Source organism: Prinia subflava, chromosome 4, assembly GCF_021018805.1.
Source record: "Prinia subflava isolate CZ2003 ecotype Zambia chromosome 4, Cam_Psub_1.2, whole genome shotgun sequence".
In the NCBI taxonomy this organism is placed as follows: domain Eukaryota; kingdom Metazoa; phylum Chordata; class Aves; order Passeriformes; family Cisticolidae; genus Prinia; species Prinia subflava.
Window position 1 is genome coordinate 13066867 of NC_086250.1, and position 12329 is coordinate 13079195.

Here is a 12329-nt window from a genome sequence, read left to right on the forward strand (position 1 = left end):
GTGGAGATTGAGGAAACTTCATTCCCCAGAACCACAGATTCACAGGACGGGTCAGGTTGGAAGGGACCACAGAGGGTCATCTCTCACCTCCCTGCTCCAGCAGGGCCATCCCAGAGCACAGGGCACAGGATTGTGTCCAGATGGTTCTGGAATACCCCCAGTGAGGAGACTCCACACTCTCTCTGGACAATCTGTTCAGTCCTCGGTCACTGCACAGGACAGAAGTTCTGCCTCATGCCAGTGGAACTCCCTGGGATCAGTCCCTGCCTGTTCCTCTGGTGCCATTGCTGGGCCCCAGGGAGCAGAGCCTGGGCCCTGCTCGGAGCCCTCCCTGCACACAGGGACACCCAGGACTGAGGGCCCCTCTCAGCTGGAGCTGCTCTCCAGGCTGGACAGCCCCAGCTCCCTCAGCCTTTCCTGGCCCTGAATCATCTCTGCAGCCTCTGCTGGCCCTGCTGCAGGAGCTCCCTGTCCCTCCTGTGCTGAGGATCCCAGGACTGGACACAGCACTCCAGATGTGCCTCCCAGGGCTGGGCAGAGGGGCAGGATCACTCCCTGACCTGCTGGCACTGCTCTTCCCAGTGCACCCCAGGATTCCATTTTGCCTTCTTGTTCCCCAGGGCACTGCTGGCTCACAGAGAGCCTGTTGTCCACCAGGACCCCCAGATCCATCTCAGCAGAGCTGCTGGCCATCAGGTCACACCCAGGCTGTGCTGGTGCATGGGGCTATTCCTCCTCAGGTGCAGAATCCTGCATTTGCCCTTGTTGAACTTCAGATACATTTCTCCTTGGAGACATGGAAAGATACAGGTTATACAGGTTCAAGTGTGCACGTCATTGTACCTGCAAAAAACTTCATAAATGGCAGGATGAGCTGGGTTGCTGGGAGAATAAGCAGTCTGCCCCTGAGAGGAAAAAAAAAGAATGAGCTAACAGACACAGACCATTTTCATTTGGGTTGCTGAATGGTTGGAGGCTGAGTTTCAGATTCACTAACCTGGGTGTTTTTCACACTAGTTTTGGTTTCAGAATGAAAGCTAGCATAGTGGTAGCAGGCCTGTGAGAAGAGAGGAGAATTTTGCCCCTGCTGCAGGGTGGGAAGGGTTGGTACTTGAAGACTTCAAATTACATGTGCACAATGTGTGTCAGTGGAGGATTTTTATAAATCATAAAACTAAAGTATATATTTGGGTCCAGTCTGTTGGGCTTGCAAGTACAACAGATCTAGGAAATTCTGTTTCTGCAGATGAGAGAAATCTGATAAAACTTGGAATGCACTTCCAAGCAAAGTTTCTAACTTTGAGAGGCCTCTGCGATTCTATTTTGTGTTAGGACCATGTGTTAATTATAGATCTTCTATTTCTAGTGCAAGCTCCCTTCTCAACACCCCAAAATAAGTTCAGAATAGTTTCTAGGAAAAGAGATAGGCTAAGCACAGTCCAGATCAAGCATACCATGGGTTTTGTGCTGTTTCTTGTCTTTTCTGGGAAGCTCAGACATTTCCAGAGGAGGTGGGTGGGAGACAGTAACATTCCTCAGGCTGTTCAGTCCTGCCCTTGCAGGACACGAGCTTGGGCTCAGCAATCTGTCCAAAGCACCCAGGCCATGCTTGTGGAGGCCCCAGAGAGCAGAGTGAACATCCAGAGTGAGCTCTCCTTGAGGTGACCATGGTGTCCATCCCATAAATCCCACAGCAGACCCCCTAAGCACGGTTCTCCTGTGGGTCATATGGATGTGTTTGCTCTGCCAAGAATTTGTTCTGTGCCACCCATCCTGCTCGGGGCTCAGCCCTGTCAGCTCCCATCTGCTGCACAGGTTTGGGCTTGAGTGGATCACCAGGAGAAGGAGGCAGAGCTGGTGGAGGCTGGGCTGGTGACTCAGTGGGCAGAATTCTTCCCTCTGAGTCAGGGCTGAGTCAAGGGGTGCTAAGGGGGACTGTGCTGCTCCAGCTGCTGGCTTTGGGTCACAACTGGGAAACCAAGCTCCAACCACCGATCTCTTCAGGAACATCTGTGGTCCTTCCTCAGCAGAAGTGGCATTTATCCATTATCTTGACCACATTCCAGTGTGGAAAATGTATTTCACTTACCTCCAGCTCCCTCTTTTACCCCAGTGAAACACTTCATTCTTCACTACTGCAGCACAATGCATCGGTAAGGATATGCAGTATTTCATGTGGCCTTTTGGCTTTAACATTGGTCAAAATGGCTTGCACACACATTGCAAAACTTTTTTCCATATACCTCTTTTATGCATATCAAGGGATATCCTGCTCATCCTGCTCACAAATGCACAGTACTTGCACAGCTGTTGATCAAGACTCTGCATAGGTAAAAAGAGCATCACATGTCTCACAGCCTAGTTTATCTCAGGGCAAATAACACAAGGGGGTGGCTGTTGATTTAATAATGCAGTCCTTTTACACCATCAGTTCTCAGTGAAGTGCAAGTATTAATGTCACTGAGGCAACAACCTTCAGCACAGATAGCTTCCCCTGGTCACAGAAGGTCCAAACTCTTCACCATGTCCTCTTGCTATTCCATCCACAGCAACAGTGATTTTTGAAGGCAATCAACTCTGCAAAGTTTGTACTTGAGCTCATTTTGGAATCACAGAATATCCATAACTGGAAGGGACTCCCAAGGACCGTTCAGTCCAACTCTCAGCCCTGCACAGACACCCCAACAATCCCACCCTGTGCATCCCTGAGTCCAAATGCTCTTGGAGCTCTGACAGCCGTGACCATTCTCTGGGGAGCCTGTTCAGTGCCCCACCACTCTCTGAGGGAAGAACCTTTTCTGGTATCCACCCTAACCCTCCCCTGACACAGCTCCAGCCGTTCCCTGGGTCCTGTCCCTGGTCACACAGAGCAGAGCTCAGGGCCTGCCCCTGCTTTTCCCTTCGTGAGCTGGGAACTGCTGTGAGCTCTGACCTCAGCCTGGTCTTCTCCATGTGAACAGACCAAATGCCTTCAGCTGCACCTTGTGTGGCTTCACCTCCAGACCCTTCAGCATCTTTGTAGCCCTCTCTTGGACACTCTCGAATAACTTTATATTTTTCCTATATTTGAAGTGCCCCAAACTGCCCCAGGACTCACTTTGTCCCTGCTTTGCTCACTTGCCATGGCTGACACACCTCAGTTCATGCCTCCCAGCGATGGAGGCTGTGTGCCAGCATTGAGACACACATGCTGTCCGATACTTGCTTCGTTTGATATGTGATGACAGCTCTTTATAGGTGTCTGAGAAAAACAAATGAATGAAGAAGCAGTTCCTGGTGGCCTCTGCCAGCTGTTGACAATACCAAATAATTTGCTTTTCCTGAAAGAGACCTGATGCCTCTTGTGGATGATGTGGCATGTAGGTGTTGTGTCAATCAATAAAAATTAAAAGTTGCTGAAGGGCAGGAACAGCAGCTGTGAGATTTCTTACTGCTTTTCATTCACAGGGAAATGGTATCAGACTCTGCTTAGTGGCTTGTGTGATTTACTGTCACATTTATCTCACGTGCTTCAGCAAGGACCTGTACAAGCAGATTGATTTTAGACCCCAGCTTTTAAAGGTAGAAGACAAATGGTTCATTCATAAAAACTCACTTTTGAAACCTTGTTTAGCATCTAAGAACAGAGCAGTTGGTATGGACCCCTTTACGTGCAGGAAGCAGTGCACACCAACCATGGGATATCCCAGGTGCATCTACAGAAATGACTCTTGGAAAACACCTCTGGTGCTAAGTAAGCAAGGAGAGAGTACAGGGACATTGCCCAACTTCAGTGTTCCTGTGTCAGACACATCAGCAATGCCCTTGTGCCTGAAAACAACCAAATTGATACAATTAGTTATTACTAGGATAAAGAAAAAATAAAAAGGAGAGAGTTTCTTTTTTGTTTGTCTCTTTACCATGACATCTGATTGAAATGTTTCTATTGAAATTGTTCTTCAACAGGAAAAGCTGTTTCAGGCAGAGCAGATCTCACAGAAGAGTGGATTCACTGAGGAAGGTCTTCTTGCTACAGAATGTTTAGACATTTCACTGGAAAGCAGAAATGCCTCTGACAAAAGGATAGATGCTGTGCCATGTGTTAACCCAGTGCTACACACAAGGAATTCTGCCGGAGAGCCCTGGATGTGACACCCCAATGTATCTGGCATTGCCCTGTTGCTTTGTCTTTACAATAAGTTCTCTAAAGTCTCCATGTGTCACCAGCCTAATGAGAATCCACAGCCAGCACAGGGTGGAGGACAGGCACATGAGGCACCCAGAATTACACTCTTATAATATATCCATTTTGTTCCATATTTCATTTGTTGGGCAATGTAACTGAGGTTTTGGCTTTCAGTCAAAAACAAGGATTTTCCCAAGGAGAGGAATTGGATGAGGAATTAAAGAAACTCCACCAAGTGACTAAAACACCTCTCAAGCACCATTTTCCACTATTCATATTTGGAAGAATTAAATGCGGTTTTAGTGCAAGGAATAACTACACTAGCCCTAGGGTTATGAACTGGATAAGCTATTAGGAATTTTCCATTTCTGACTGACTGTGATCTCACATCAGTGTAACTCTGCTCACTTCAGCGGAATTACTTCAGAATTGCTCTGATGGGAAAGCAGAACGAGGTCCTGTGATTCTATAACTATTTCTGCTAAGCTGTTTGCATATGCCTGAGAGAAGCAGCTTTTAAGAAAATATAGTGGAATTTAGAGCTCGTTTTTCATCAGTTCAGTTAATCAGTTTACTTTGGTCTACTGATCACTTCTGCTGCTTTGCATGTGATTGTCCTTATAAGTGAGGTCAGTTTTATAGGGAAGGAAAATATCCTTTATAAGTCCAGATGGCAACATTAGAAGATACAGACAAGTTGGGAACCTCTAAAGTTTTTTCCTTTTCATCTTTCAGAAGACAAATTTTAACAGTGATTAAGGATCTACTGTTCTATGTTATAGTTTATAAGAAATTACAGGTTGTTGTTGTAAGACCCTAAGATCTTGACTTCTTTTGCTTTTGTCAATAGGAAATTACTGCTGACCTGTCTGGCAGGTCCTTGAAGGTTTGTAGAAACACCACAGGATCCTCATTTACAACATGACATACAGTTCCCATCCAACTAGAATCATAGAAACATAGAATATCCTGAACTGGAATGGACTCACAAGGATCATTGAGTCCAACTCCAGGAGAATAAGAATAGCAACATGCTGGTGTTTTATGAAGGAGCACCTTGAGTTCCCTGTCCTGGAATAGGATCACAAAATGCAGAGCTGTTCAGCAGTGGATTTCAGTGCTTACTTGGCCACTCTGTGAGTCCAGGGAGATTGGGCAGAAAGAGTGGGAAGTGCTGAAGGTCCTTCTCACCACCTCCATCCTGCATGGAGTATCCAGCATATACATGAATAGCAGGATCAGAGCCATAAATTCAGAAGGTGACAGAATAATTGAGATCCACAGATATCTGTGAGGTCCAAAGCTCCATACAGAGCCAAGATAATTTCTGTCGTAAAAAAAATTCAGGGTCTTCTCTAGCTAAGTTCTGAATTCCCCAATATTGATATGTATTGATGTATCTATTTCAAACTGATAGAGAGTAGGTTTAGTTTAGATATAAAGAAGAAATTGTTCCCTATGAAGGTGGTGAGGCCCTGGAACAGGTTGTCCAGAGCAGCTGTGGCTGCCCCATCCCTGGCAGTGTCCAAGGCCAGGCTGGACAGGACTCTAGGCAGCCTGGGATAGTGGAAGGTGTCCCTGCCCATGGCAGGGGGGTGGCAACTGGATGAGCTTTAAGGTCCCTTGCAACCCAGGCTATTCCATGATTCTACAATATGCCTATAGGCACAGAACTGGTCATCTATAATGTATCAAAATAGAATGAGTTTGAGGGCTGGGATCAGATGTATTTTAGGGCTGGAATAAGACTTCAAGTGGATTTAGGCTTCACAGATTTTGAAGAGGAATAGTTTAACCAAACTAATTCCATAGGGCTGAATCCAGCAGTTATCCATATCCCCAGAGGAAAAGAAGTAGCTTCTGCAGTCTTTTGATTAACTGAGCATAAAATGAACCTTCCTCCCCTTACTGTTTTAATTAGATATGAATGAACCAGTTCAAACCACATAAAAATTGACTCCTGACTCCTCTGCATGTAAATTAACCACTAGGTCACAGTTTTATTTTTTTCCCTGAGAAAACCAATTTTCCCAGAAGGGGGGATGTCATTTAGAAGTACTCCCACTGTATCTTCCTCCATCCCAGAGTTTTCTTACACATAGCTGTTCAAGTGACAGGAGGACTAAAGCCAGATAAGATGGGGCTCTGAGCAATTTGGTCTAGTGGAAGGTGTCCCTGCCCATGGCAGGGGGTTGGGATGAGGATCTTTAAGGTCCCTTCCAAGCCAGGCCATTCCATGATGTGATTGAACAGCCAGGGAGCCATGACCCCAGCTGGTTGGTCAGCAAGCGCTGGCAGATGTCGATGCTTGGGTGGTCGAGACTACAGCTGCAAAGGGAAGGAGGGCAGGTTTACACGTGTGGGCTGTGTGCCAGCCTAGAGGCAATGCAGGATGTTTTTTGCGGGGGTTAGTGTAGGGGAAAGCCGCGGGTCGGGTGGCTGCGGTAGCGCGGGCACCGCTGCCCTCTGCTGGGTACCGCCCCGCCGGGCACTGCCTCCCGCAGCATCCTCACGAACGGCAGGAACCGGCACCGTCCCTGCTCCCTGAGCTCTGCCACAGCCTCAGCCAGCCGGACACTGCCTTGTGTGCCCTCAGTCCAGGGGCAGAGCAGCGCAGGAACACCTCCTGCAGGGATGGAAGGGCTTATCGAGAGGGTTGAGCGTGAACTTCCATCATACCCGGTTGCAATCAGCTGTGTCCTGCTGGTATCCCAGAGCACCCTCTGGGATGGCAACGCAGTTTTGCTTCTTCCTCATCGAGTGAAGAAGGCGTGGATGTGTGCATTTGCTGGGGAGGTGCAGTTGCACTGCAAGCTTACCCATCCCATGGCTATCCTTCCTAGAACTGTGCCTCAGACGAAAATGACCTGAGAGTTCTCAACAACGAGAGCTGAACATGAGCCAACTGTGCCCAGGTGGGCAAGAAGGCACCTGGGCTGGGTCAGCAATGGTGTGGCCAGCATTGACTGTCACATCTCAAATCCTGTCTCCAGTTCTGGGCCCCTCATGACAAGGAAATTGAAGGGCTGGAGGGTGTCCAGAGAAGGGAATGGAGGTAGGAAAGGGTCTAGAGAGTCAGTTATATGAGCAGCAGCTGAGAGAGCTGGGGGGCTCAGCCTGGAGAAAAAGAGGCTCAGGGGGGACCTTCAGGCTCTCCACAAGTCCCTGACAGGAGGGGGCAGCCCGGAGGGATTTGGCTCTGCTCCCAGGGAACAAGGGACAGAACAAAGGGAAATGGTTTCAAGCTGTGCCAGGGGAGGTTCAGGCTGGATATCACGAAAAATTTCTTCACTGAGAGGGGTGTCAAGCATTGGAACAGGCTGCCCACGGAGGTGGTGGAGTCACCATCCCTGGAGGTGTTCAAGACTCAGAGCTCTGATCTGGTTGACACAGTAGTGATTGGTCACAGGTTGTACTCAATTATCTTGGGACATCTTTTCCAGCCTAAATGATTCTGTGAATACTCTCTCTGTCTTGCTGCCTCTTGCAGTGAGAATATTTACCCATGAAACCAGCCCCTCTGCATTTTGGCTGGCTATAGAAAACTCTGTGTGGGCCTATTTCTCCTTTAACAAATCCCAAAGAAAGCCTCACCCGTGAGCTTTAAAATCATGCGAAACTCATAATCGAAGGACACTTTTCAAAGCCTCAGCCTTTTAGATAAACTTGTCTAAGCCTGTTCACTTAATTAATGAACAAAGATGCAGGAGATGCAGAGCCGTGAAATGAAATGTGAAAACTAAATTCAGCCTAGCTGGGGAGTCAGATATGTAGAGGGAATTGAAAGTTGCTGTGCAAGGGGTAGTTCTGAGAGTGTACAGGAGCCTGATAGAGGTCAGAGTTGGATTGTTGTTGAAATTGGTTTTATCTGTATCTGTAAAGAGGTGGGGGGGGGGGGGGGGATTAAAGAGTACTGCAAGGCTCTTATGGTACAGAATGGATAGAGAGGGACAGATTGAGCTGCTGAAACTCCTGCAAGAAGTTGCTAGCTGACATGAGTAAGAAGATCAAAATGCTGGCATATTATACAACTGCACTGTGGTGGGGATGGACAGACAGTACAGAGGGAACTGGAAATACTGTTCGGCAAAAATAAGATTCTCAAACATCTGGAAGAAAATACTCAGAAATCGAACTACTCAGAAGGAGGGTGGAATTTGGAAAGTATTCAATGCTGAGACTCCAGGGTGATAAGGGCAAAACAGACACAGAGTCACAGAATTATAGAATGGTTTGAGTTGGAAGTAACCTTAAAGATTGCCCAGGTCCTACCCCTGCCATGGGCAGGGACACCTTCCACTATCCCAGGCTGCTCAGAGACTCATCCAACCTGGCCTTGGACATTTCCAGGGATGGGATAGCCACAGCTTTTCTGGAAAACCTGTTCCAGGGCCTCACCACGCTCACAGGGAACAATTTCTTCTTTATATCTAAACTAAATCTACTTTGAATGAAGCCACTGCCCCTTGTCCCGTTACTCCAGGCCCTTGCCAAGAGTCTCTCTCCATCTTGCCTGGGGCTCCCTTCAGGCACTGCAAGGCTACAATGAGGTCACCCCAAAGCCTTCTCCTCTGCAGGCTGAACAATCCCAATTCCCTCAGCCTTTCCTCCCAGCAGAGCTGCTCCATTCCTCGTGTGGGTCTTTCATAGCCCCTAGGATGGCAACCAGCTTATGTATAGATCAGTTGCAGCCTTCAGAGGCATCTGAAGGCCTGCCCTGGTATTACACCACAGCATTCCCCCTCAAAAAAAGTGGAATACTACAACGAAATTCATCCAGAGGGAAAATAAGGCATGGAAGGGTTAGGGAACTTGCTTTGTGTTGCACAACCAGGAACGGAAATAGTTCTCAGATCTTTTATTCTTAACAGCAGCCAGCTTAGGGAACCTCTACTTGGATCTCAAGGGATTCCTTCGTCCTGGAAAGGCTTTCCTTTGCAGTAAAGCAGGGAGGTTGGGTGGGAACAACCCGAGGGATGCCGTGCATTGTTCACGTGCTTGCAGCAGTGTGGAATGTGAAGGCTGAAGAGCAGGAGGCAGCAGTGCCTGGCCAGGAGAGCAGGAGCAGTTCAGGTTGCCCTGGCAGGGATCCACACAGCAAGCCAAGGGTGACTCAACAATCAGAGGGGACTCAGCCAGGCTGTGCTGGACCTTACGGCCAACTGCTGGAGAGCTGTGCCATGTCCTAATGTCACCTCAGTGTGGCTGAGTAAAGAGCAGACATGGCTGCTTAAATCCTAAACCTCCCCAAATTCATGGCCAATGCAGGAAACCTGAAACCAAGCTCAACAAACCAGTGACTTTTGTGCATAGAGCAAGCCCTATATCAACTGCATGAACTACAGTTTGGAGCTCAGCCACACTAAAGGCATGGGGGCAGAAAGGCTAATTAAGATGTTTAATTAAGGTGGTGTTTGGTGAATTTTGGGAAGAAGTGTTAGGACATGTTTTCTGGGATTTCAATGAGCAAATTTAAGGTCCCGAGATCCCTATCTGTCCTAAGTACTGTGGGTCTACAGCAGTCATTTAACCCTACTCAGTATCACTTTTCTTAACTACAAAATGTGAAAAATTAACCTCTTAGAAACTATTTTGAGTTGTGAAGGGCAAAACTAGGTGTGGGCTGAGGAATGAAGCAGTGGAACTGTTAAAGAAAGGATCAGGAAATTCCTCCTAGCAGTGAGGTCTGAAAGTGTAGCTGGATCTCAAGGGAGACGTGAACCCCATGTAAGTTGGGTGAGTGAGGAGTGCATGGTCCTTTCCTGTCCTCTTCCCAAGGGAGTAGGGCTTGTCTCCTCAATCTAAAGAAGCCTTTCCATCTCTAATTTCCCCTTCCTTTGTTTGAATAGGTTATCTGATATAATTACACAACATTCAAGTGCAGGAGTGCAGGAAGATGTGATAAAATCAAGAACAGCTTTAATGAGGCCAGAAAAGGAAGAAAAACGGAGTCGACTCAGGGGAACTTCAAGGTCCTTTTGGTGCTATTCAAGCCAATAAATGGGAATACTGCTAAAACAGAAGAAGCTGGGTGGAGTCAGAAGGTTGATTTGAAACTAGCAGAGCATTCGCTGGTTTCAGCAGGGAGCTTTCAAGTTAGATGGTGTCAGGAACACACAGAGGAATTTGGGTAAGTAAACATCCAGTTGTGCAGACATGCACCTCTGCCTGCTGTAATGTGTCTATTGCAGGGGGAGGGAATAGGGGAGTGACACAGATAAGGAGGGATGAATGGCCACAGAGGAATGGCCACATCCACACAGAGGTCTGGCCAAGACTGATGCTGGCCAGCAAGGGTTGGGGTGGCTCAGGAGCACACATTTGTACAGAAAGCATCAATTTGCTGCATCCACTTGTATTAACTTATCAGTTAAAATTAAACCTGATACAAAGATGGGAAAGAAGGAGAATTTCATCTCCTATGAAGAGTATATGTTAATATCCAGTTATTCCAGTAGAATATTCCAGTGAAGGATGCCATTGCCTGCCAGACAGAAATTTTGATTTACACAGTAGTTCAAGGGCGCTGAACACAGCAATTCAATTTCCCACACAAGATAATGCAATTAGGCCCACTCAAGATACCCCCAAGCCTCATGAGAAAACAACACAGCCAAACATGTTGTCACCACAACTCCTAAATTAATGAAGAGATAATTCATGTTCTCAGTTGTTCATGTGGGCAGGGCTGGGGAAAAACGGGGTGTTTAACACCGATGGATGTTCTTGCATTCTATTTATGACAGTGTTTACTATCATTTACGAAGAGTATCTGTGTGGTGTATCACAGGGGTATTCATAGCTGGGTATTATTTTGATAAAAATGTCTCCCTGAAGTCTAGATGCATTTCTCAGTCAGCTTTTGGGTGATGATAAGGAAGCCTAAACCTTTCCTGCAGAGACAAATGCTGCAATTCCATTCTGAATGTTCCCATTGCTCCATTCCTGCCTCACACTTCTGCCTGCCTTTACCAGGATAAGTAACAAGAGCAGCAGGTTAGGAGTCAGTACGAGCACCAGGACCTGAATTCTGGCTCCACAACTCACTTCTTGAAGTAAAATCACTTCCTTGTTCTTTTTTATCCCCCTGGCTAAAGCAGGAATAATTTTTTGCATCAGAGCTCATGGTCCTTCCTGTATTTTTCTCAGCTATTTCTATTAATCTAAATTATTGTTGCAGCTTAGACCTCACAGGTGAGTTACTGTTATTTCCAGCCAGAATAAGCAAAAATAAGGAAAAAAGAAAATAAATATGTATACCTTTTACCTCTATAGAATATCAGGGCAAGCATCTGTTTCAAAAACAAGGACAGTGTTTAATTTAGAGTGAGTGCATGGACATCAGAGTGCTGCCTAACTACTGTCAAAATAGATGTTAAACAAAGAGTTTCCTCCCCATTATTTTCCCTGTGACTAGAAAATAAGTAAAGGATAATATCCATGGAATAAACCCCAGTTATCACAGTTGTACAGTTTTCCTGTGTTCAGCAACTACAATATTTTTGCTCAGATTTTTTCTGTTCCAATTAAAAATATTTCGAGTTATTCTTCTATAAACCTAAGAAAGGCCTAACTAAGCCAATACCATTCCCTGCTATCCTACATAAAGGCTAGGTATAAATTTCTTTATTAGTATTTTTGTTCTGGAACTAACTTTGCAAAAAAGCAGCCGAAGTTCTTGGAAATATTATCAAAGCTTGGGGAAAAGGGAAAGCATTTGGCTCACATCGCTGTTAGTGACAATAATCAATGCCCAGACAAGCACAGCTTCAAAAAATATGTCAAGAACTCACTTTATATTTTAAACAGACCATGAAGACATTCAAATTCTTCATCTGGAAGAGAAAAAAGAGGAGGGGGAGATGGCAGGAGGGAGAGATTTCCCTCCACCAGGCAGCGAGAGATCACTTCACGCTTCCCTTTGGTAGGTTAGAGGGGAATTGTAAAGCCATCCCATGTGAACAGATGGAGGCAAAGGATCTCAGCTTTCACGGGAGCGGGTTAAAGATCCGACGCCTGGGACGGTGGGTGAGACAGGGCCCAGCAGCAGGGGCTTTCTGCCCCCTGACAGTCAGGCGTCTCCAGGGCCCGTTGGGGTGGCAGCAATCCTTGGGGAGCACCTCGGCAGGTTCTCAGCGGCCCGGCACCAGCTAAGCCCCAGACT

The 12329-nt window shown here is 46.8% G+C and overlaps 1 protein-coding gene across 2 annotated transcripts in view; it reads left to right on the forward strand.

The window, feature by feature from the left end:
* The window catches only part of LOC134549692 (uncharacterized), an 89825-nt gene that overhangs the window by 22659 nt on the left and 54837 nt on the right, over positions 1-12329 (forward strand). For both annotated transcript variants that reach the window (XM_063395544.1, XM_063395547.1), the window contains exon 2: positions 10015-10295. The gene's annotated coding sequence lies outside the window, so the exon portion shown is untranslated. The remainder of the gene's footprint in view (positions 1-10014; positions 10296-12329) is intronic.